The sequence below is a fragment of the Serinus canaria genome, chromosome 18 (genome assembly GCF_022539315.1).
Source record: "Serinus canaria isolate serCan28SL12 chromosome 18, serCan2020, whole genome shotgun sequence".
NCBI classification, from domain to species: domain Eukaryota; kingdom Metazoa; phylum Chordata; class Aves; order Passeriformes; family Fringillidae; genus Serinus; species Serinus canaria.
Genome location: NC_066331.1, coordinates 11,252,999 through 11,275,981, shown reverse-complemented (window position 1 = coordinate 11,275,981; position 22,983 = coordinate 11,252,999). Strand labels below are relative to the sequence as shown.

Here is a 22,983-nt window from a genome sequence, read left to right as displayed (position 1 = left end):
GCATCACTGGGAAGGGCACCTGCCTCAAGCTGCCATTCCCATGATGGAGAGAGGGCTTGCAGCTCTTGGTGCCCATGATCAGATGGAGACCTGGTGGAAAGGTGCAGGGCTGCTGTGGTGAGGGCTGCTTCTTTGCTGCCAGGCTGAGCTCAGCCCTCAGCTGCTTGTTCCTCCTGCTGAACAGGACTGCAAGGCTCTCCCCAAACACTCTAACTAGGTCAGCCTCAGGAGAGGGCTTTGTTCAGCCCTCCAGATGTCTATCTGTCTATTTTTTTTCTCTTGCTGTTTTTAGTTTTTCCAAAGCAGAATCCTTTATTTAAGCTCTCTGCTGAAACTGGACAAAAACAAAGACCTGGAAGTTTTATAAACCTTTGTCTTTTGCCTGAACACCTTTCAGCCACAAGTATAAATAGATCAGCTCAGTGGTTAAGCAGAGGTGTTTCTTTTCAGCATTGCCTCGGGCACGGACTCTCACCAGGGGCTGTGGGTCCAGGACATGAGCAGCCTGTAGTCCCATATGAGGGGGCTGGCATAGGGAGCAACTTCTTGCAAATCACCTTAGATGCAAACGCTCCCCTTTGGGTGGTTCTTGGGCTCTGAATCTGGGGATGGTCCTCCCATTCCAGCTCGTGTGCCTTCCCTGGAGATATGCCCAGTTGCTGCCTGGTGTGTGCAAAGGAAATAATTGGAGTGTAGAACCTCAGTTCAAAACCTGACTTTGAACACGTCTCTAAATGTAACTTCTCTGCCTATTCCCAAACTCCGAGTGCCTCTGGCTGCATGTTCTATCAATGAGAAAATCCTAAAGCCCATAGGCTGACACAGGTGGAGGTCAGGGATGGGAACTGTGGAGGTGGAGGATGAGCAAGGTTGTTATGAAGCATATTCTCAGAAAGTAATTGGGGCAGTGAAAGGGAGAATGAATCAATGTCACCTTGAGTAAGCATGGAGATCAGCCTGGCCACATTCCTGAGATAGCTGTGTGAGATCTGACACTGGGATTCATGGGAGACTTAAAACAGAGTCCAGAACTGAGGGTGTAACCTAACCTTGGGAGCAGTGGGAACATGGAGAAGATCAAGGTAATCTCAGGAGGCTGCAAAAGAGAAGGTCAGATGTGGTTCAGCAAGGGCAGAGGGGCTCAGGTTCAATTCCTCTCTAATATCCGTGGCTGTGAAAGGAACTGCCCTGCTCAGCCCAGGTAGCACAGCCTGTCCTGCAGAGCAGTGTCCTGCTGGCCCCAGAGATCATCAGCTGGAAGATGGGCATGAGACAAGCAGGGCCTGCAGTAACTCTGGGAAAAGGGAAGTCTCTCTGTGCTCTTTGAGAGTGCCAAGCACTTCCTTTACAGCTCAACCTTCATGGAGCTGATTTAGACAGCATCTTCTGCTTTAGTAAAGGGGGCAGGGAGCAAAGCTTGGTACATTCCACTGCCTTTTGGGAACTGTGTGTTGGACAGCTTTGAACTGGAGCTCTCGTGGCTCTAAAAGGATCAGGATTCACCTCATGTCTGAGAGGTGCCTAGGGAAGCACCAGCTGAATGGCCCTGGGAACTGGCCACTCTGCAATTTCTCAGATTTTTAACCTTTCTGCCAGGATGTGGCCGGAGGGAGCTCCCTAAGCAGGGTCCCGGCAGCTTCCCTGGAGCTCACAAGACCATTGGGCCTGCTTAAGATGGGAAGACTTGAGCAGAAACCTCCTTATGGGTCCCTCACACCACCTCCCCTGAGGACAATCAGTCAAAGCTCCTGGTTGAGCTCCAGTTTACCTTTAGTTCTGCTAATACAGCACAATCCTCCCAGCCCTACTGGAGGCTTCCAGGCTTCTTCGCTGCTCGTGGGGGCTGGGGGCAAATCCATCCCATTTCTGATTGTCACGTTCGAGTCCTGTGCAGGCAGATTCGTTCCATATGGCAAAGGGATCTGAGCTGCTCAGCTTGGCACAGCCAGGCACTCGATGGGAAAATGATACATTTAATTGCATGGACGTCACAGGGCTGGGTTCTTTGCTTAATCCTGGAGCTGGAAATAAACACAGAAAATACTGAATATATAGTTGGCTGGGGATGATTGAGAGCATTCCAACTTTCCTCACAGTGAGGATTTGGAGGGCATCACGTGAAGGAGATTCCCATTTTCAAGCTGCACAGGACATATCTGAGCTGTTTGTAAGTTTGCTGGGTTTGGCTTGTGGACATTTCAGCCAGCTGTAAATGTGGCCCCATGTTATGAAATGAGTCAGATGAAAGTCTCTTCTGATTTTCAAGGAAGCATTTTTGATGTGCTGAATTGGGCTATAAAACCCAAGTGAGGGAGAGCTGCCCTGGACCAAGGGCTGGTAAATTCTGCTCGTGGTCAACATAATGTCTTAAATTTTCCCTGAAAATCCAATGTGGAGATCAGCTCCTCTGCCTGCTGGAAAAAGCTGTCCCACATAAAAAACAAAATCTCCTTGTTTTACAAGCTTTTCCTCCTGTGTATCTGCATTTTCTCCTCTCCCTGTTATTATTTGCTGGTGGTGACAATTCCTGGGGGCAGAGAATGCCAGGGCAGTCTCTCCAGGGAGTATCCCAACGTACAGGTGGAAACCAAAGTCCACTTGGTAGGTCAGGAATTTCTGTACCATGAAGCAGCCCTTTGTGAGAGCAGAGAGAGCAGTTTAGGCATGGGAACAGAGGTGTCAAACCTGGAGTTTTCCCTTTGGCTGCCAGTACCCAGCACTGCTGCTCCTTTGCTGAGGGTTTCCCAGGCAGATGTGGGCTGTGGGGCTCCTGCCCAGCCCCTCTGGAGGCTGACAGGCACTTGTGGAGAGGCCAGCATTCACCAGAACTGTTGGGTCTACCACCTGACACAGCATTTGTGTCTTGCTAGTCGTCAGCCTGGCTGGGAACACAGCACATCTGCTCTGATCAGGATACCTGCAAAAGCAGAAACACAGGACTATCCCTGCCCCCACCATCCCAAGTGAATCTCAGAAGGAATATCCAGGAAAACCTGAAAAAAATATTCTTCCTGAAACTGCTGCTTCTGGCAGGCAAAGATATAGAATGCCTGGAGAGGACAGAACGTGGTGATCTGTAACCCTCACTAAATTTGCCTCAGTTTCTAATAGCCATTAGCTTGAGCTCTGGAGTGTGAGGTTGAACTTCACTTCCAAACTGTTTATTGCACTGAACACTCCTGATAGCCATATCAACATCCTGCCTGGGCTGCCTCAGTCCTGACACAATTAGCAAGCCCAGCTCTTGCCAGCAGTGATAAGGGAAATGGCTTGTTCTGACCTAAGGCTGGTTACTCTCAGGTCACTCCAAAGCATCCTCTCCATCAGGAGTGGATCAGGATCTCCTGAAGGGATGGGAAGGGAGGCTGAACACACTTCTCAGCCTGTGCTGTTATCTCCATGAGTTGCACTCTTCATTATTTATTTCCAGCTGCAGATCTTGTAGCTCAGGAGGTGCTGTAGCACAGCTGTGCTGTGACTCCATGAAATTTGGGCTGAATTTGGCACAGAGAGCAAGGCAATCACTGCTGGGAGGGCTTTATCTCCTCAGTTTGTGAAGGGTCAGGGCTGCTGACAATAATATCGGTGACCCACCTTTGCTTCTGCTCCCAAACCCTTCATTCTGCTCCAGATCCTTGGGGCTGTTTCCTGGGAATAGCGAATGACACGGCTCTCATTCCTTCCCTTCCAGTCCTTCCATTTGGTACCAGCTCTATTTAATATTTCATTTTGCATTTTCATAGCTAGGCACTTATAGACATTAATTATTTAATGGCCACATTTCTTGTATTAAATGTATAGATCAAGGCAGCTGCTGGTGTTTCTAAAGAGGGTGTTCACTAATCGGGATATGCTGCTCTTCCAACTTTCAAATAAAAATCTTAAAGGTCCCTTTATTTGTTCAGCATTTTCAAAGCTTCACTTTCTTGTTCAGTGCTGAATGGCACCTTCAAAAGCACTCAGTGTTGTTCTCACCACAGTCCCTAAGAAAACAGGGCTGAGCCATTTCAAAACCCTCTCTTCTCCCCACCAAACCCAGCACTGTAGCAATATTCCCAAGCTTTTATCTGCAGTTACATCGGGGTAAGGAAGCAGGAAAGGCTGGCTTTTTTACCCTCATTTCTGTTCCTTGGAGCAATTCCATAGCCTCAGAGGTGTTGCTCTGGAGACACAAAATGTATGAAGGCAAGGTGTGATTTTTCCATCTAACTGAAGGTTTTTCTCCCCTGTCCCATCAGCTGGCCTGGGTCAGGCTCAGATGACTGAGGAGGGAGAGGGTGGTGGGACAAGCCATGAAGGTGTGCGAGGGTCTGGTTTTCTTGTAGATGGAAGATAAGGGAATGGAGGAGATTAACCAGTGGGATGGCAATTCTCAGCGTGCCAGCATCCAAAGGCAGCTGATCTGAATTTGCTCTCCAACATGAACTCCCCACGTACTGTTTTTGACGGTGTGATGCCTCTGTCTCGGGGGTGGGTGACATTTGAGGCCCTGCACTGTCCAAGTAGCTGGGCCTTGCATCCCTCACAGTGGGAGCTGCCTGGGTGGGCACAGCACACGGTCAGGCACAGCCCCACAGCTCCAGCTGAGCTGGAAATGCCACATTGAAACTGTTTTTCTTTGGAGAAGGGCAGCTTTGCTTCCTCTTGATGACTGATTTTACTCAGACCTTTGTGACTGAGAGACAGTAAGGCAGCCTGGTGAACCTGCCTCCTCTCCAAACTCAGCCTCCTCCTGGTGATGTTCCTTCTCGGTTCTCCATCCAGCCCCACTGGATTTTGGCTTTGGGACTGTGGAGACCAAGGATGTGCATCTTCTGAGGGAGCAATCCAGTCAGGTCCTGGGTGGGGGAGACATCTCCAAAGCTTTCCTGGAATGCCAAGCTCACCATGAGCAGTCAGCCTCCCTTCATTAGTCCCAACATGACGGAGCAGGCTGGATTTGCTCATGGGTGGAGCTGGAAGAGAGTAATAAACTGCTCTTAATGAAGGGAGCACTTTGGTTTGCTGTGTCTGGCAGGCTGTTTTCATCCTTTGTACTCCTGGCAGCTGGCATCCCGGGCAGGACGGAGGGACTGGGCTTTGGGAGGGGTTAGGCATGCACTGGATCTGCTGCCTCCCCCTGGCACGGGATCAAGGCTGGAATTTTCATTACACATGATTTGCCTGCCAGAAAGAAGCACTTTGATTTAATTCTGGTGGCTTCTTGCTCAATGCCAAGCTTGGAATGCGATGCTCTGATGTCTTCCAGCTTCTTAAAGCAACCGCAATGTCCCACCAAGGAAATTTATATTTATAACAGAGGAACTGCACTGGAGTGTGGGATCACTTTATTGAGAGTGAGCCATATTAGAGGTGGGTGCCATGGTTTGGAGTGTGAGACTGGCTCCTTTTGGAATCCTGTGCACCAAGCTCTGATAGGATCAGAAATTCCTGATTCCCAGTAACTGTTCTTGGAAAGCTCATCTGTTAAAAAGCAGTCACCGTGTCGCTCTCCCTGGGAGGGGAGGAGGGAGGCTGCAGAGCTGATGGAATATTTTCTGGCATTAATGTCCTTTGAGAAGGGAGACTGCACTTTTGACAAGATGACATTTTTCAACAGAAAGCATCTGCTCACCTCAAAATGTTGTTTTCATGCCAAAAGAATACCTCAAAACTTAATTGTATTATTTTCTGAACAAAAATCCAAAAGCTTTGGGGTTTTGGCAACAGATTTCAAGGATTCAGATGAAAAAAAAAACTATTTGTTTTTGGAAGACCAAGAGGCCAAAATATTTTTTTCTTTTTAGTTCTATTAAAAAATTTAGGAAAAATGTGAACATATTTTCCATGAGATGGAAGGGACCCTCTTTCAAACCAGCTCTAGATCTTCATACAAAATAAGTGTTAGTGGGTACTTCACGACAGCCAAATTCTGTCACAAATCATGATGTGGGAGGATGTGTGGGAATCAGTACAACCTGTAAGATTTTTATTCCTTGTGGCTCTCTCTGAGGTAGTTTAAACTGACCCAAAGTGGGAAGAACAGATGAAATAAGAGGCAGAAACAAATTGTGAAAATGTCTGAGGCCATGAGAAATTTCAGTTTCTTTTGGACTCACACATTCAGTTCGTGCACTGTTATTTCCATTTATTTTGCATTGACTGTTACATTATCCCACAATATTAATGTATTAATATATTAAGAGAATGTCAACATTTGTATGTAATACAATTAGTGTTTTAATATAAAACTCAAAATGAAATGAATCAACATGACATTTGAAACGAAATCTTTTAAAATTCCATCTATTAAAATAAAATAGAAAAAATATAGTACCCTGCACCCTATGGTACAGATTCCCAATTTGGAATTTCAGCAGCTGTGAAATCCCATGCCCCAGGCAACCCTTTAGCCCTGCTATGTCTTTCCTTTCTTTTATTTTCTACCCTACTTGGACCATGTCCTGAAGTTTGTGTTAATTTGTTCTGGTTAATACAAAATTGCATGCAATCCAAACATGATGTTATTTTCAAATCCTTCTTTCTGGGAAAAGCAAAACAGGAAAAGATAAAGACTTTTTTTTTTTTTTTTTCTTTCCACCAAGAAGCCAGTATGGGATCTGTTAAAATCTAGTCATGCTGGATTCCCATCCAGCTAGGGAACACAGGCAAGGAATTAAAGAACACTGTTTGACAGCAAAATAATGTCATACAGTTATTGACACATTTATATACGTAGGTTTATGTGTATTTATGAGGAGCCCAACTCTCTTTTCATTTGCACTGGCTTTGTTTCACCACAAGAGCCCATGGAATTAATCCAGAGGTACCGTGGTGTAGAGGAGAAACCCTTGGCCCTTATTTATGCTGTCCATCCTGTAATTTCAACCATTCTTCAGCTTCCCCTTCACTTATTCAGGGATTTGGGAACTGCAGCCCCGTTTGGAACATCCACAGTAGGTTTGGGGTGCTCCCGTTTCCCCATGACAGCAAAGAGCCCCCCCAGTCCCTGCACAGCTGGCAGCTAGGAGAGCCCTTAGAGCCAGAGCCCTGCTCTCACCTTTCATTCGTGGTCCCTTTCATTCATCTTCACCAAAACCCCACTCAGCCGGGCCCACGCCTGGCTGTGCCCTGGCACAGGTGGGCAGAGCCTTTCCCGTGGAGGGCAAGAGGTAGCCACAGGGCTCCTGGGCAGGCACAGAGCTGTGCCACCCTGCCAGGCAGCTCTGATGCCAGGCTGGCACTGCAGGGGGCCCCGAGATTTGGGAGCTGCACCCAACAGCGCCCGACACGCGGCAGGAAACTCTGTGTGTGTGTGCCCAGGGATTCCTGCGTGCAGGAAACAATTCAATCCTCATTTCTTGATGGAGAGGCCACTGCCTTCAGCCAGGTTTCCTGAGCAGGCCTTTTCTCGGTGTCTGGGAACACCAGACCTTGGCTTGTGAGGCTCCTGAGCAAAAGAGCCACACAGCAGGAGCACCCAGAGAATCCCAGAATGGCTGGGGTTGGGTGGAACCCTAAAGCCCATTTCATTCCACCCTCCTGCCATGGCAGGGACACCTCCCACTGTCCCAGGGACACCTTCCCCTGTCCCAGGCTGCTCCAGCCCCAGTGTCCAGCCTGGCCTTGGGCGCTGACAGGGATCCAGGGGCAGCCCCAGCTGCTCTGGGCACCCTGGGCCAGGGCCTGCCCACCCTGGGATGGGAATCCTGCCAGGGAAGGATTTCTCCCCAGTACCCCATCTAACCCTGCCCTCTGGCAGTGTGAAGCCTTTCCCCCTTGTCCTGGCACTCCAGGCTCCTGTAAATTGTCTCTCTCCATGTTCCTTGGAGACTTCTTCCAGTACTGAAATGCCTCAATCAGGTCACCCCAAAGCTTCTCTTTTCCAGACTGACCAATCCTCAAACTCTCCCAGGCTTTCCTCCCAGCAGAGCTGCTCCTTCCCTCTGCTGATCCTGGTGCCTCCTCAGGGCTCACTGCTCCATCCCTCTGTTCATCCTGGTGCCTCCTCGGGGCTCACTGCTCCTTCCCTCTGCTCCTCCTGGTGCCTCCTCAGGGCTCACTGCTCCATCCCTCTGTTCATCCTGGTGCCTCCTCAGGGCTCACTGCTCCATCCCTCTGTTCATCCTGGTGCCTCCTTGGGGCTCACTGCTCCATCTCCCTGTCCTCCCGAGCTGGGCCCCATCCCGTGCAGGTGGGGCAGGGGCTGTGCTGCTGCCTGTGGTGGTATGGGAGACCTTTGGTGAGACTTAATCAGGACAAATCAAGTTTATGGTTCTACTTGAACACTCGTCTGCCAAATCCTTCTCACCAGGGCTACATTCAAAGAGATGGGAAAGAAATCCAGCAAAATGAATACAGGTCTCCACAAAGAGGGAGGCAAAGGGGTGAGCTTTGTACAGACTCTGGAGTGGGTAAATCCATCTGTTAGAGCTCACTGTGCAAAGCCCAGGCCACGGGGGGGACAGGACAGGTGAGCTGCATGGACAGATATTTGTGCCTACCTGAACATGCTACTGACACAAACTGCACCCACAAACATGAGAGTGGAATTCAGCCACGGGAATGTTTAAACATAACAAATATTATTTCCCAGATGAGATAGGGACGAAGAGTCTGGAACGGGAGGTTGTTGATCCCCTTGGCAGAAGATAATGAAGGTCACAAGCACAGAAGCAGTAGTATAAACAACAAATGTGTACATTTGGCTCCAAATGAGGTTGAGGCAGAGTTTTTTTGGTACAACAGACCCCACACAACCACCTGAAATGTCTGAGCAGCAAATATCCCTCCCTAGGAGTGGTAAATCTTACAGCACCAGATATTCCGGATATAAGAGGTCCATTACAAGAAAAAACCTCTCTGTAGGAAACATTTCAGCAGCACCTTTTACTGAGTGAGATCCAGGAGGAATTAGACAGGAACAATGGATACTTGCCCTTCATCAAGAAGCCCTGCAGGCCAAAAGCCATCAAACTCCTGATTCTCAGTGCTGGAGCCTCTGGAGGGGTTGCTTCACTTTGCTTCCCCCACTGCTTTCCACTTTTCCCCCTTCCTTTACAACCCTTCCAGGGCCTTGCCTGGCCAACCTGAGACTATCTTGCTTTACTGATCTTAACAGTCGATCTTTAATTAAGGCATGGCCTGTTTTGGTCATTAATTTACTTATCAGGCAGGGAATTAAACCCATAAAAACTCCATCCTAGCTCTGATAGATCACCCTGAACCTCAGGGAACACCAGGGAAAGCGGGTATGCCATGGGAATGCCCATGGGAACAAAATTGCTCTGGAACCTGAGCACTGCCACGCTGTGGGTTTCCCACATCCCTCCTCAGGGAAGGTTTTCCTAGAGCTGGAGACCAGCTAGTTTGGTCAATTTGTGATTATTGAAGTTGGAGGTTTGTTGGGTGCGGGCCAAAAGCTGATTGAATAAGAACTGCCTCAGAGGGTTGTGGAGCAGACCCAAAGCTGAATGTAATTATCAGCTTAATTCTAAATTAATATTTTGTTAGGGAGTGGGATAGCTTTTACTTTCCCCCACCCTCCCTCACAGCACACACCACTGATCTGGGTTTGTTGAGCCCTGCAGGGTGCTCCAGGTTATACTGCCTGTGTCTGAGATTGTTAAAGCCTGGGAGAGTTGGGACCGTTTAAAATCAGAGCGAAAAAAAAGGGAGGAAAATAGCTGGGAATGGGTGAATGTCATATAAATAGCAGTAAAACTGTTAAATCTATTTGCATTTCACACCCAATAATTTTCAACTCCACCTTGAGAGCGCTGCTTGAAAGTCAGCACTTTTAATTGTCCAGTAAATTTCCTTTCAGGCAGCTGCTGCACAAACTGCCTGTGCCTGCAGTGAGGAAAAGCAGAGAACTGATTTATCTGAGCACGGAGACAAACACGGCCATTTGTGTGTCAGAGTTCCCCCTCTGTTGCACTCAGTTCAGCGCCTCAGGGCACTTGGTCGTGGCTCTGCAATTTGTCCTCAGGCACCAGCAGCACCAACCTGCCCCTCTGAGATGGCACTCGGCCTCCTCAGCCCGGAGCAGCCCCTGGAAGGTCCCGAGCCCAGCCTGCCCACCCACACCTCCACGCCCTCACTGTGTCTGCTGCACCAGTAAATTACCCTCTGCCAGGCAGGAATATGTGGGATTTGGAGCAAGCAGCTGTAAAGTCATGCCTTATAATTCAATTAGAGCTCAGGATAATTAGCTGACTTGTGTCACATCTATTTAGTTTGACATTGGTTTCTTGGAGGTCCAAGAACATGGCCAAAGGGGAATTGAGCTCTTTATTTTGTTTGGGTGTTTGTTGGTTGGGATTTTAGTGTTTTTTTGGTTTTTGGTTTTTTTTCTTTTTTCTTTTTTTCTTTAGGACTCTTTTTTATTTAAAAGAAAAAACCAAAATTCTGACCATACCTTTATATGGGATTATTTCAACAGTTGTGGAATTGTTCAGTGTTCTTGGAAATAGACACAGAAAGGACCAGACTTGTTTGATTTGTCAAACAGTTTCAAAGAAAGCTTTTGCCCCTGGTGTTTCTATGTCCCATCTGGGAGCCTTTATTTGTATCTCTTCATTTTTGAAATGTTCATTTCTTCCTCTTTCACTTCCCCTTCCTTTCCCATTGTCCTGCCTGTCTCTGCCATTGCTGCCTTTCCTCTGTCCCTGCTGGGGCAGACACTTCCCTGCCAAGCAGCCCAAGCACAGGGGCTTTTCCCAACTTCTCCAGTTGAGATGAGCACTAATAGCTGGATTGTCCAGCAGGGTAAAATCAGATCTGATCACATGTGGAAAACAGCTTTTTAGCTATTTCAGTGCTGGAGGTTTCATCTGAAATCCGTGAATCTTGGGAAGCTCCCTATGGCCAGAATCTGGGGCTGTGTTTAGGCTTCTGTGTAATTTTCTCAAGCTTTGAAGAAATCCGAACGAATGAATGGAGCCATAACTTCACATCAGCTCTGGGATATGTTTCCTTGGTGCCAAGCCTTTGCTCACCAAACGGGATGGGATAGCAGGCAGTCCATTCCAGCAGGGGCTGGGGACGCTGCTTGTGCCCCCACCCAGCTGCTCCACTCTCCTCTGCTCACCCAGCACCCAAGCCCACCTCAGCTGCTGGGTTTATTCCAAGCTGTGGTACCTTTGAGTGAGCGTGGGTGAAGGGTAAAACCAGGCATGGCAGGTGTTTGTACACAGCTGTGAGATGGGGGCATGAGGGAGAGTCAAGCCAGCATCAGTGGCCTCCAACACCACTGAGGGTGAAAAGGTGAAGCAATGAGAAACAAAGGGGCTGGGAGGCCAAAGGCTGGGGAGGAGATCCTACAAGACATCACAGTGAAGAGAAACTGGCTGGAGAAGGTGGGGAGAGGCCAAAGTGTCCCTTCCAGGTGAGAAAGACACAACTTAGGGATCCTTTCACTACCATGGATGTGCTCGGGCATTTTGTTACTTTTTCTTCATTCACTGCAGGTGGGGCAAAAATACATATTAAAGAAAGGAAACCTTCATAGAGCATGATCATCCTGCTCCATCCCAGAGGCTGGTTGAGTGGGAAGTCAGCTAAAAAGAAAAAAAGGTAGAGAAAAATATTTTGCATTGTCTGCTCTTGCACCTTTCCCTGCTGCTGAAGATAAGACCATGCTCCCATGTGCACACACACACCTGCACACACCTGGGAGAGGCCACGGGGCTCTGAGCAGGTTTGGAGGCAGCTTGTTTGCAATCTGAGCATCTGACCCACCTCTGCCCTGCAGTCACAACTGCAACAGCAAAATATGTGTGTGTGCACAGGGTGGTAATGCTGGCAAGCAATTCTTTTTTATATAGATCTGCTTAATAATTACTGCTTCCTTATTCCTCTTAAAAGGTCCTGTGCGATCACAAATAGATTTATGTACGAGTTCTTGTTTAGATAGGTACAGTAAAGTAACCACCAGCCTCATCTATTGATGCCTGTGCTTCATCATGCATTTAATGGTCTTATTTCTCCGTAATGAATGAGTTGTCCAGTGGGAAATAAATTAAAATGCCAGTCTGGGGATCAATCAGTGCTCTCACAGCCTCTGTAATGGGATGCTCATGATCTGTAGTGAAGGTATTTTTCTGGGATGTCCTAGCTGCTCATGGCAGGGGGGTGGAACTTTGAGGTCCCTCCCAACCCAAACCATTCTGTGATTCTGTGATCAACAGACCAGAGGGAAATGCAGGGTGACTTTGGAAGCTTCTGCCTTCTGTAGCAGGGACTTGTCCTTGGAGTAGGTTCATCTCATGGAACAAGTAAGAGCTTTCCTGGGCTTCCTCTGGAGTCAGTCAAGACAGATGAACAAAAGGAGAGGGCAGTTAAATCTCTCCATATTACCCTAAATCCCTTCCACTGCCATGGGGAGCTGCCAGCCCTCATCCAGTCCTGTCCTTGCAGCTGCTGAGGAGCAGGGACGTGTCAGCTGTGCTTGTGAGCTTAATACAGGGAGGGAAAGAACATGTTAAAAGTTAATTTGCCATAAAATATGTCAACGTCCTTTTCAGCTTTTACAAGGGGTTTTTAAGTGGGTAGGTTGAAGTGGCTTGCAGCAATAACAGGGCTGTCCTAGGGGTGATAGATTTCATTCTCTGATGGGAAAACGATGTGAATCAGCCTTGTCTGGCAGCGTGATCTCCTCGTTCAGGGGAGAGTTCAGCAAGGCCAGGGCTGATTAGAGGGAGGCTGAGGCCGATTCCTCTCCCCAGCTTTGTCAGTCAGCTCACAGGGCTGGGAGAAAGGTGTCAGGGGCTGTGGGGAGGAAAGGAGTTGTCCCAGCGTGGGCAAGTCTCCTTCCAAGGCTGAGGGGAACGCTCTTAGGCAGAGGGGGAGCGTGGACAGCGTGCCTGGGGAAGGGGGGCAGCAGGAGGATGGATGGGCAGAGCTCTTCTTGCGGCTTCAGTTTTATTGATCTGGTCATTAACAATGGGATGAACCTTAAGTGAATTCCAGGTGTCAGTGCCAAGGCAGGTTATTTCTGTCATAAATGGCATGTCAGGCAATCTGAGAACTCAGCTGTTCAGTGGGATGGAGAGGAGAAGGGGAGAAGGACATGTCTCCTTCTCGGGAGCCTGTGCTTGGAAGGTGCAAGAGAGCTGCTTTCATCTTGGGCCAGGGGCTCCGGGGAAATTCAGTGCTTCTCCAAACTGGAAAACTCGCAGTGAAACACCCTAAAAATTCACAAGTGCCATCATTCTGACAAGTAACTGCAGCCTCTCCCAAGGCTGTGCATCAGCCCCTCCCTCCCTTGGACCCAGGCCCTGTCTTGTGCAGCCTTCCTCACTTATTTCCATTGCCAATACTTCTCATTTTTAGTGTAATTTTCCTTGACTCTGGAGAGTTCTTTTCAAATACTACAAAATTATGATGCTTTTATTTTTGTCCGAAAAAATTTCAGGCTTCCTTCTCTCTTGAAAAAGAGCTGAACATTTCTTTTAAAAGCCATATTTTTTGCCAACATACTTCTCTGCACAGTAGGCTGCTCTGGTCCCACAGTGCTAGATTGTATTTCTGCAGCCAGGTTCTCTGAAAACATTGTGACTCCTAAATGGAGATGAGTCCTGTCTGGCTAGGAGGTCTTCAAGTCCTCCAGGTCCTTGTGCCTGTTTGGGGAGTATCTCAGAGTATCCTGGAAGAGGGTTAAACTTAGGGCTGTCCAGTGAAAGCCTTAAAGATCTGCCCTCCCTGTGCCTACAAAACACAGATTGCCTTTCACTACGTTTCAAATTCATGTTTTTCAGCTCTTTAATTTTAGGCTTTGATTGTGGAAGGGTAGAAGGTTTGGGAAGTGGACAATGCAATGTGTTATTGTATCTAACTGCTGGGCTGCATAATATTTTTGCTGATTTTGGGTGTCTTAGAACAAATTTGTGTAGTTCATAGCCAGCACCCAGCTGACCTCAGGCTGTGGGATCTTTTCTGCATCTCCTCTAAATTCTCACCAGCCTCCTCAGTATCCTGTTAGAATATTTATTGCCCTTCCCCTGGAAATCGAGACTTGCTGGTCAGGAGATAAGGAGCTGGGGGAGCAGCTGGGCAGTTCCAGGCTCCCCAGGGATTTGGGCTCTCAGGACCCGCTGGGCAGCGCTGGCTGCTGGAGGCCACTGAAGCCTTGCATGGCATTTTGTTGTTCACTGAAAAATGTGTACAGGTCATTGGCATTCCAGATCTTATGTTTAATCTCTTTTGCCATTGCAATCCTTCCTAAAGGCCTTCACTGTGCAGCATTTTGTCCTTCTTAAGGTTTTTGGAAGACATGAGAGACCTCTAATATTTCCGATGCTTTAAAAACATGCACTGGACCCTGCAGATTATAGCCTTAAAATTTCCTTCCTGGAGCAAATTTCTTCTCTTTTAGCATTCAATGAATACTGAGGTTGCTTTTCTGGGGACTCAGGGAAATGTAGATATGTGCTCCAGATTAGATGCTGGTACAGTGCAAACACACTACAGAGGAAATCCTGGCAGGGTCAGGTTCCCTCCTCAGATTGTATCTTTGCAGTGGGTTACTCTGTGCAGTAACTCAATCTTATTTAAGAGTCCCCTTCAAGCCAGGGTAATGCTGCTTCCCAAAGCATTAAAAAGCTGAAGCCAATTACATCTTTATTTCATTAAATATCCTGAACGTTGCCCATATATTTCGGGGAATGGCATGACCTGATTTACAAACATGTCGCCATGTGTGCAGTGCCCATGGAAGCAATTTTATAAACATTCCTTTCCTCATTACAGTTTTCTGCCCACTTCCAGCAGGGCTTGGAAAGATCCTTGGTGGAATGAACCTTGGGGTTTCTTTCCTCCAGGAAGGCCAAGCAGTCCTGGACATCCCTCTCCTGGATAATGGGTCTCTTTGGAGAGCTTTGAGACCAGCAGCCCAGGAGAGGCTGGAGAATGTCTGCCAGTGAGGGGGAAACATCTCAGAAAGGAATAATTTCACAGGCAGAGGTTGTCCTGTGGGATATGGAGAGAGGAAGTGCAGCAATCCCCACATTACTGTTGGCAGGAGTAATGTGGAGGTGTGGGAAGAGGGGAGAGCAGGGAGCTCCTCAAAATGAAGCTGTGATTCTTGGGCCATCCCGCACGGTGAGAGGGATTGACACTGTGACTTTTGGGACAGAAGGTTTTTGGAAAAAACCAAAAAAACCAAACCAAAACAAAACCACCTAAAAATAAAACCCCACCCAATATTAGTAGAGTGAGGATAAAAGTCTGAGGTGAGCTCATGCAAGTGTAGTAATTTTGCTGTTTTCCTCCAGTCTCCATCTCCTGGAGTTTTGCCTTTAGGTGAAAGCACTGATTTTCATGGTTGCACTGAGTATGTTTTTATCACAATGGTGGGGACAAAGAGCATGTCAGGGTAGGGCCAGCTGGTACTGCCATCCATACTAAAGCCCATTGTCACCACAATCCATCCCAAGCCTGAAGCAAGTTAAATAAATTATATACTTATATACTTGCTCAAACTCCCTGCTTGGGAGCTCTCACAGGCTCTTTTACAGGCAGAGCCTGATCTCTTTGTGCTCTCAGTATTGGTCCTAGTGCCCTAAACTCTGTGAGTTTCAGATTTGGTGCTCGTGCTGTGGTGGGACCTGGGCAGACACCCATTACAGCCCTTGCCTTGCTGTGGGACAGGGTGCTGGTGAGGTGCATCTGTCTTCCTTCTCCTCAGGGCGAGCATCCAGGCGCAGGGAGCTGGGATTGCTCCAAAGCTTCCCTCAGTGTTGCAGTCATTAGCAGTAAAATCTACCCCCCACTAGAAGCAAAACCAAATGTAACCAAATAAACATTATTCTCCTTCTCCCTCCAAGCGTTTTCTTACAAAAAAGTCATTGCCTTTAAAAAAGAAATTAAAAAATCAAATCAGCTGCCCTCTCCAAACAAAGCTGGGTATGACAAGACCATTCCCTCTTTTTAATCTACAAGAAACACGCCCTTACCCGGCCCACCAGCTCAGCCTCCCATCCATGACAGCCCTTTCCTCTCCCAAACAGGCAACAGATTTCAATTTAGCTTTGAGCGAGGGAAGCTCAATTGGGTTATTAAATTTCACACACTAATTGACACGCCTGCCGTAAAATATAACTTGCACAAACACAATTTATACTAATGACACAGGGAGGGGAAGGTTTCTGCTTCCAGTGCCCCTCTCCTTCCCTCTCCCCCTGCTCCCACGGGAACCCGCCTTAATTGCCCCTCCAGCGCAGGGAGGTGAGCAGGGCTGGGAGGTTAAAGAGAAATAAATACTGAAATGCTGATGGGATGTTTCCTGTTTCAGCAGTGAGGGCTATGCAGGTTTCAGAGCTCACTCCCCTTCCCAAGGCCTCCCCCAGGCTTTGACTTCCTCTGTAACGGCAGCAGAACAACTTCAGCCCAAAGCCCCAGCAGGAATTCACCAAGGATGCGTTACAGGGAGGCTTCTGCAGGCTGCTGGAGAGCTTCATTCCCGGGGACAGCCAGGCTGGCAGCTCCTGTCACCCTGTGGGTGCTCATCCTGCACCTCCTGCTGCCAGGGAAAACCCTGCAGCAAACAATTCCCACCCGGGGCTCTCTGCTGCTCCACTGCAGAGCTTTGGACACAAAGCTCACAGCAGGGTTTGGCCACTCTCCCTCCCGGTCAGCAGACTGGGAGGGAAAGTGCAGGTGTGCTCTGTTCAGGTGGGTGACCCCCCAAAGGATGGGGCAGATCCTGAAAAACCTCCCAGGAACATCTCAGCTGCTTCCCCAAAAACTCTTTTCCCAAAAGAGTTAAAGCACAGCCAGTTTTCTTCTGGAAGATGTTTCTAAATAGTTGATGACAAAATCTTAGCAGCGCCTAGCAGTTTAGCAATTCTGTTAGCTAATTGCTACTTTCCCCAACAATTTAAAAGAGGTCCTTTTTGTTAAGAAATAGGGAAACCATTTTTAGATTTTATGTTTTCCAAACATGCACATGTTCTTGCCTTTCAAATTCCACTCCCCAAGCCCAGGGTTCTGCTGGACAACAAGGAATGGAGTTGGCATCCTTAGGAAGGGGGTATCATCACAGCAAGGGCATTTTCCAGCAAGGCATGGGGCTGCACAGGTGGTACTGGAGAGCTGTTGGAGATGCATCTTTTGCTGCAGCATGAGAGCTTTGCCTAAGTCACAGAATCCTCATGAAGCAAAAATCAACTGAGTTGCAGAGCTGTGGTCTAATTTTAGCTGTGTCTGAGTCACAATGCCAGAATTTAAAATTGGTTACACAGGCAGTGACTAGGAAAAAAATTGAGTCAGTTTAGCATCTTTCTCTGGCAGGTTTTATTCATGGGAAGACTTTTCTCAACAGCATAGAGCCATGGAATCCCAGAATGGTTTGGGCTGGAAGGGGCCTCAGAGCCCATCCAGTGCCCATCCAGGTGTGCCAAGGCACCTCCCACTGTCCCAGGTGCTCCCAGCCCTGTCCAGCCTGGCCTTGGGCACTGCCAGGGACCCAGGGCAGTCACAGCTGCTCTGGGCACCTGTGCCAGGGCCTACTCACCCTCACAGGGGACAATTCCTTCTATATATCTAACCTAAATTTCCCCTCTTTCAGGGTGAGCCCTTTAATCCTTGTCCTGTCACTGCAGTCCCTGTCCAACTTCCTTGTGGGTCCCTTCAAATCCTGGCAGGTGCTCTGAGGTCTCCACACAGCTAATATCTACCAGGGAAGGTACAACTCCATACCCTTCATGCCTCCTGATCTTTAAAGAAAAGAAGCAGGAATTTATGGGGCATAACAAACCCAAAACTCTGTGGCCACTGAGTGCCCAGCCTGGCCCCATTTTTGGGAGGGAATGAAGAATTCTTCTAGATTTTACCCCTTTTGCCCGCCCTGGGAGAAGGGAAGGCTCAGCCCCTGCTGCCTCGACCCCTCATTAATGCAGAGCATGGATTTCATTACACTGATTGTTCAATTCTGTTATTAACAAGACATAAATCTCTGCACTGGTCACTCTCAGCCTTCAGGTCACAACCCCTGGCAGAGGTCAGCAGTGATCCCCAGCCCAGGTCATGGCCCTCAGCCCAGTACCTGTCCCATGGGCTGGGGCTGCAGTGGTGGGCTGGGGGCGAGTACTGGGGCTGGCTGCCCCCTTTGCTCCCATTTCCAGTTTTCCCCTGTGCACTGCTCTGCTGGAGCCTTTTGGATTTTCCCAGTCATGACTGGAATCCTGGGATGTAATCCTGCCATTGCAGACCTGAGCAGAGTCTGAGGGGTGACTACACAGAAATCAGTCTGTCCACCTTCACCAGAATCCTGCCTCCCACCCTCATGGCCACCCTGCAGTGTCCCAGAAAAAATGGGAATTCATATAAATACAGAGATACCTGCCAGCAGCCTCTTTCTTCCTCCTGCTTTTCCTTCCACCTGCTTTTCTTCTCTGTTGCTTTTTCCCTTTCCTCTGCTCTGAACCCAGTCTTGGAGCAAGTTATTTGAGGTCCCCTACAGATTTTGTCATCAGAGCAATCAGCAAGCAGCTACTGAACTCCAAGCACTGCTCATATCCCCCCACACCAGGCTGAGGCTGAAGGACCCAGCTCCCTGCACAGCCCATCTCACCTCAGTCCCCATCCCCTCATGCCCTGCTCGTTCCCTTCACTGGTGTGTGCTTCCCCAGCAATTCTACCATGCCCAGGGGGTGAGGCACTGCAGACCTTGAGAGGGGAAATATTCAGGGCTGGAAGAGATGTCTTTGCTGCTGCATTGACTGGGGATGTCTCTCTGCAGGTAGAGCCAGGTGTGCTGTGTCACTGGCTACGCCCTCAGCTGTCCTGGAGTGCAGGCAGGACAGGGAGAGGGGCAGGGACAGGGATGGGGACAGGGGTAGGGGAAGGGACAGGGATGGGCACAGGGACAGGGATGGGCACAGGGACAGGGACAGGGATGGGGACAGGGACAGGGACAGGGATGGGGACAGGGACAGGGATGGGCACAGGGACAGGGACAGGGATGGGGACAGGGACAGGGATGGGCACAGGGACAGGGATGGGCACAGGGGTAGGGGAAGGGACAGGGATGGGCACAGGGACAGGGTGGGGGCAGGGGCAGGGACAGGGACAGGGCTGTGGGGTTGTGGGACACCGTGGGACCGGAGTCCCCCTCAGCACAGCTGCTTCCACTTGGCACAAAGTCCCACCCTGCAACAAATCTGCTTTTTCTTGGCATTTTTTTTGTCACCCAGTGGGGGAGGAAGGGCCGGGGGACCAGGTGGCATCCATCCAAAATGGGCAAGCATTTCATTTTTGTCTTTAGGGGCACTTCGCAGGCAGTAACTCCACAAACAGCAATTAACCACAAGCTGTGGGCAGTGTTGGAGTGCTTGCCCCCTAACTTGCTGGTACATAGGAAATCTGAGATGCTGCTAATAGGTTTTCAGCAGCTGAGTCCATTTCTGGCCAAACCTATTTGATATGGCATTCAGATAACACTGTTGATTATTCTCCTGAGCACTCACTGGACCCTTTCTGTGCTAGTCCTGACTGCAAGTACAAACAAACAGAGGTGGCAGGGAGCTGGGGAAGCCCACACCCCAGCTCATCAGCAGGAGCTGGTGTTATCCTGAAATGCAGCTATGCAGCAGCATCATTAATTCCCTAAAATGCAAGGCAAGCTGACAGTCCTAATTAAGATGGGGACTGACAGTCTGGAGGTCCCTGGACTGCCCACTCCATTTTCTCAGGGCTTGTGAAATGTGGAGAGATCATCCCTGCTGCCTTCCAGGTGGCCAGATGGGAGAGGACAGGGCTCCCCCGGATCAATATCTGGTCCCAGCCATGCCCTGCAGCAGCTGCTCCAGGGAGGCAGAGGAAGGAGAGGCAGGCCTGGTGGTTACAGCAATAACACCCTCCCTCCCCTGCTCCATCCACAGGGGATTTCCCTTCTTCCTCCCCAGGGGTGAAACTTTGATCCCAAAGCAAGAGCCTCCAGCACCAAAGGGGCTGTTGAATGATCCCTCTCTAACTCTGGCTGCTCCAGTTACTCCTCTGAAGGACCATATGATTTTTCCACAGTGGTTTGGTTGTACCTTGCAGCAGGGAAAATATTTCCTGGGAGACTGTTTGACCAAGAGTTCACTCTTTAAATCCAGATCCTTGATCCTCTCTGTGCTGGGATGAGCTCTGGAGAGTCATGCCAGGGTATGGAGCAGCCTGCCCAGCCCAACCCTCCCTGTCCACGGGCAGAGTTTGCTGGCCCCAAAGGTGGATCTGAGCTGATGCCCTGCCCTTGACGAGTCTCCTGTGTCTCACCCTCCTGCCTGATTCTGCCCCACTAAAGCTGCCCAGGGCATCCTGCCCAGGGCTCGCAGCTGACTCCTTTGGGCACAGGGCCAACCTCCAGAGGGGGATGCTTCCTGATTCTCCCTGGCAGTCAGAGATGTTGTCTGTGCTGGTCCCTGTTTGATGCCTTCCTTTTAAACACTATTGTTAAGGCGGTATTTTAAGGGATTACCCCGAGGAGATGACAGACAGACAGGTCTGTCGGTCTGTCTGCTTAGCACTCTATCTTTTCTGCAAACACCCTTGCTCTCTAGCATGTGAGACAAGGATTAAATGCACAGAAAGAAACAATTCACTGTGACTTGGCCTGCAATGTCTTTTGAAAGTGAAGTTATGGCTGTCAAATGTTAGCACCATGTAATGCCTGTCTTTATGGTATCTTTGCAGGAAAGTGATGACATGGCTCCATTACGAGCCAGGAGCTCACACAGGAGCTCCCAAACCTACACTCTTGGAATGGCGTTTCATCTCCTTCCCGAGGGCCTGGGGCTCTCACACAGGCTTTGTGCCCAGCTGGGATGGCTGGGCACTGACACCAGGGCAGAGACACTGAACAGAGAAAAGAGCAACTCCTCCAGCCAGCCCCAGCTGGGCCTGGGGAACCTCACAGTGCTGCTGCCACACCACCCGTCCTCCTCCCAGCCCCAAGGACACTGCAGAGTTGCTTATCAGCCTGTAAATCAGCCCTGGCAATAAAACCTGGCATCCAGAGCAATAGCTTTTGTACTAATGTACTTCTTTGCAATTGCTGTGCAAATCCAACATATTAACGACACAAATTCACTGCAATAAATGAAGACACCACTGGCCAGGGGCCAGAGGTTACTGAAGACCAAAAAAGAAAAAGAAAAAAAAAGTTGATTTTGCTCCTGCCAGTTGGCAAGTTGGTATTGTGAAATTGGATGTGTTGGATATGGAATGCTTTTGGTGAAGGATGGGAAGTGACTGTTACTACTACTACTACTACTACTACTACTAATAATAATAATAATAATAATAATAGTGGTGTCAGGGATTTGGGGAGTGAAAAGGGAGGCTGCTTCCCATGTGTCAGTGAGAGGAGGTGTTTTCCTCAGGAAAGTAAGGAGGCAAATGTCTTCATTGCTGGAATGATGGATTATGTGAGCCAGCTCACAATTTTCAGGTAAGAAAAGGTGTTCACTGATGTGAAGGACTCATTGCAGCCTGGAGAGGGGGACTTTGTCAATTAATTGATTTATCTATTGCTCCCTTTGTCTTTCTGCTTTTAGATCCATCTCTCTCCATTACAGATCCAGCTCTAACTCCACGTGCTGCCTTTTCTGTCAGTGGTCAATTGATCTATGTATTGACAGTGGATACAGAAATAATTGGAAATCTCAGATACTTTATTGTGAGAGATTTGAAAATCTTTATGTTTAGTTTAGCAGAGGAGATCTGGTGCAGTATGTACCACATCAAAGATAAGAGAACTCTTTAATTTAGTAACAAGAGCAAATGCCTTCTAATTAAAATTAGAGCTATTCAAAAGAGAAATAAGGCATAAATGTTTAAGGATGAGGAAAATTAGCTATTGGAACAAGTGATCAAGTGAACTGATGTATTCTGTTGTGTGCAAACAAAATATTCGTAATTCTGGAACTGTAATTATAATCAGCTACATATTACTAGGCTAAAAGTTGAAATAACTTTATATTTATGACCCCTGTTCTATCAGAGTCTTATCAGCTGATCAAACTCTTTGGATGTGAGCTCTGCAGTCACAGCATGGACTGGTGATCCAGGCTGCGAATCCTCCTATCATCAGCATCAGTCCCAGTCATTTACTGAAACTGAGCAACGGTGTAGGAGAGACTTATTTGGAAATTACTGTCTGCAGGTAAAACCTGCCCTCCAGGCAGACATCAGCCAAGGGCACTGCAGGACGATGGAAGCACAAAAAGGAATTTGTTTGTAAGGATTGCAGCAGCCCTGCCAAACTCCATGGCTGTTTTTGTTAGGAAACACCTTTTTTTTTTCTTTTTTTTCCCTCTCTCCCAGGGTACACAAGTAACACGTTCCACACCAGGGCAGATGCTGAGCTGTTTCCTGACCCAGCTCTGCTGCGGCTCCTCCAGCAGCTCCCAAGCCTCCATTCATTGCAGGAGACAGAAAGTTTCTGTTCAGACCAAGGAGGCACTGGAAGGCTTTTCCCACATGAAATGCCAGTGTGCGTTGGTGCTCCAGAGGAGCTCCAGGGTTTGCTACAAACACAGAGGCAAATTCAGCTCAGATGGAGCTGATGAAAGCTCCCCGATAAAGACTCGTTTAGCTGCAGAGCGTGTGCTGGAGGAGGAGAGCTGCACAGCTTTCCAAAGGCTAGAGAGCCCAGCCAGAGCTGCCAGCGGAGCGGCTGTGCCAAGTGGAGCAGTGCAATGATATCAGTAACAGGAATTGTACCCGGGGGAAGCAAACACTCAGCCCATACAACTGCAAATCTGCTCCAGCCCCGCGCCACCCTGCCCCTCTGCCTGTGCCTCCAGCGGGGGCTTGGCTGCGGCTCAGCCTACAAGTGGAGGCTTTCTTAGGCTCTGTGTTTGAGTCTACCATCCCTCCTCCCCTGCTCCTCAGCTATTTAGAAAAGGGTTCCTGGCTGTGGTGTGAATGCCTCATTCTGCTGCAGGCAGCGAGGACCCGCCAGGCTGGAGCTGAGCATCTGTCCATGCCGGGTGCTCAGGAATTAAAGTGCTCCTG

The 22,983-nt window shown here is 48.8% G+C and overlaps 1 long non-coding RNA gene across 1 annotated transcript in view; it reads left to right on the top strand.

Moving 5' to 3' along the window:
- Nucleotides 1-20,988, top strand: part of LOC115484588 (uncharacterized) — a 61,039-nt gene extending 40,051 nt beyond the window's left edge. Inside the window, exon 2 of the long non-coding RNA XR_003945256.2 lies at nt 20,659-20,988. This is a non-coding gene — a long non-coding RNA (uncharacterized LOC115484588). The remainder of the gene's footprint in view (nt 1-20,658) is intronic.
- Nucleotides 20,989-22,983: the final 1,995 nt, after the last annotated feature.